This window comes from Canis aureus, chromosome 9, assembly GCF_053574225.1.
Source record: "Canis aureus isolate CA01 chromosome 9, VMU_Caureus_v.1.0, whole genome shotgun sequence".
Taxonomy (NCBI): domain Eukaryota; kingdom Metazoa; phylum Chordata; class Mammalia; order Carnivora; family Canidae; genus Canis; species Canis aureus.
This window is the reverse complement of record NC_135619.1, coordinates 28321888-28324547: the sequence shown is the minus strand read 5'-3', so window position 1 is coordinate 28324547 and position 2660 is coordinate 28321888. Positions and strand designations below refer to the sequence as shown.

The 2660-nt window shown below is 40.6% G+C and overlaps 1 pseudogene; it reads right to left on the bottom strand.

The window, feature by feature from the left end:
• Positions 1-1223: 1223 nt before the first annotated feature.
• On the bottom strand, positions 1224-2064 carry LOC144319917 (developmental pluripotency-associated protein 4 pseudogene; annotated as a pseudogene).
• Positions 2065-2660: the final 596 nt, after the last annotated feature.

The following is a 2660-nucleotide window of genomic DNA, read 5'->3' as shown; positions in this document are numbered from 1 at the left end:
CTTTCTAACTCGACTACTCCTTCCAGTACATTAGAGGGGGGGATAATTTCATAATCTCCAAATCCACAACAATAAAACAATGTTGGAAACTGCCATAGAACACAAGTGAAAAAAAATATTTTCTAAGAACCACAGGACTATAAATTTAGGAAAGTCACAAAAAAATTCTAAATGAATCAAACTTATCAAATTATATACATTAAATGTATAGCACTTTTTAAAAAAAATCTTACTCATAACTCTTTTAAGTGGTTTTATTTATTTTTTTTAGATTTTATTTATTTATTTTTTTCCTAGAGACAGAGAGAGAGAGAGAGAGAGAGAGAGGCAGAGACACAGGTAGAGGGAGAAGCAGGCTCCACGCAGGGAGCCTGACGTGGGACTCGATTCCAGGTCTCCAGGATCACGACCCCCGCCAAAGGCGGCGCTAAACCGCTGGGCCACAGGGGGCTGCCCCATTTGAGTGGTTTTAAAAAAGAATTATGCCAAAAAAAATCATGATTTTTGGCTTAATCCTGAGTTAAGAATATTAAGAATTTTCCCACAATGCATATGCCCTCCTAGATACAATAGATGATTTTATACACAATTTAAAATCCAATACATTATGAATTTATGATTCAGAAGTACCTTTAAATATTTTTAAGCAGTAGAAACACACATGATAGTTACAAGTAAAAATAATACCGGCAAAGTGTTCTATATTATTATCCCAGAGACACATCATAGAGGTCTCAGGTTATTAAGAAAACATCAAAAATGTTTTGTATATTAAGGGTATGTTTTTGGGAGTGGGAAAGAATAATAGCTTTCCCTTTGGTTTAAAATACTCAACAGCCTGAAGTCATGAACCTAAGAAGGTGTAGTAGTCTCTGGAGGAATTAGAATTGCAGAGAAATCCAGCATGGAAGCACACCTATACTTTCCACTCCACCCCCATCCCCCACCCCAAACCCTATGCCAGGCGAGGCTCAGGTTCCCACTTTAAAAGAAATTAAGGTCACTTTTATTTCAGAAGGGTAAAGGTTTGGTAGTACGAATGACTTTTTCTTCTTATTAAGTAGAATGAATGGTAATTTTTGAAATGCTCTTCCAATTTTAAACCTAAGAGCCCCTGCATCTCAACCCATGAAGCCACAGTCCCCAGTGGAGGCTGGAGGGTAACATTTGCAATGCACTAGCCTGTATCCCTGTAAGCAGGAAGCATGGAGGGTGTGAGCAGCCTACAGTCCAGCCATCAGTGTCACCACGGAGTTGATTGTAGTTCTCTTTGTACCATTGATTATAATCACAGTTGTGTCCCTTTCCCTCCAATTGAAAGCTCGTTGAAGGCTTTTCATTAAGACCTTATTCCTGCGAATACATTTGGGGCACAGCTTATTGTCCTCCAGCTGTGGGGGTGGAAAGTTACAAGCGGGGAGCAAGAAGATGGTGCATACTCTCCCCCGCTTTTGAGGCACCCAGGCTTGTCCTGCATGAAATTGCAGGTGAACCCAGCCTTCTGTGTCTGTAGGCATACTTCTCCCATGGACCACACACCACTTGACACCGTGGGCCTTCTGTGGCTATGCCACTGTCTCCATCTTCCCAGCCCTGGCTGCAATTCTGGATCAGGAGGCAAACACGGCATCTGGGGCCAAAGTTGTTACAATAGTATTGACCCCCTCCAGGAGAGCATCAGACCCTCAGGGGGGGTAGCCACTTCAGAAGGGTAGGTTCCATCAGAAAGTATCTTTGTTCCAGCACTTTCCAGAGACATTTCCCCCTTGTCCATCATCAATCTTCTTTGTGTTTGTGTGAGAATCTTGGCGTCCTCTGCGGTGACAGGAATGTTCTTCTGATCTGGGTAAGCATATTCGCAGATTCGCTTATATACTCTAATTTCTGGCCTTTGGTGCTCAGCTTGAGTTCTTGGCACCAGGCCCGCAGGATGTCTCAGTGAAGCAAGTTGGGTGGTGGCAGTTTCGAATGTAATGGAGGAACTGGGATTTTCTTCTGAATACTTACTCTTGTACTCTTGCCTTGTGCTGTCTTTTCCAAACAGGAAGCTTTACCTTCTTTCATAGATCGTTTCCATTTGGTCCCACTTGCTGAGGTTCCTGGTAACTTTGGTTCACCAGAAACCTGCTGTTTCTCTTTGGTTTCTTCTGATACAGGTTAGGATTGGCCAGCCAGATAGTCTTTTCCCCATTTCGTGGAGTTCTTTTTGCCTTTGCATCCTCCATATCCAAGGTTGACAAAAAGTCTCAGTTTCTTTGAGTTTTAAGACTTCTTTGCAAATCATGCTGAAATATGATATGAAAAAAACTACATATCTTCACTGACCTTGATGTGTCTAGATTGACATTTTCGATTTTCACTTATTTTTCAGATTAAATAAGCCTTACCAATCAGAATCAGCTAAGTATATTTTACATATGTCAAGATATATTTTAAAGAAAGGACTAACTATGTACTTTACACTTTTTATGACTTGGTAATGAAAGCCCAAATCCTTGCTATTTACTTACTAATCCTCAATTCTGTAACCAAATTAAATGCAGATCTTTATCATTTAGGCCACTCAAAATATATTCTTGGCAACATTAGCTGTAATTCTGCTACTGCTATAGTACAGAGATTAAAAGTTAGAAATGCTTCTCCTCAAGATTCTTACCCTC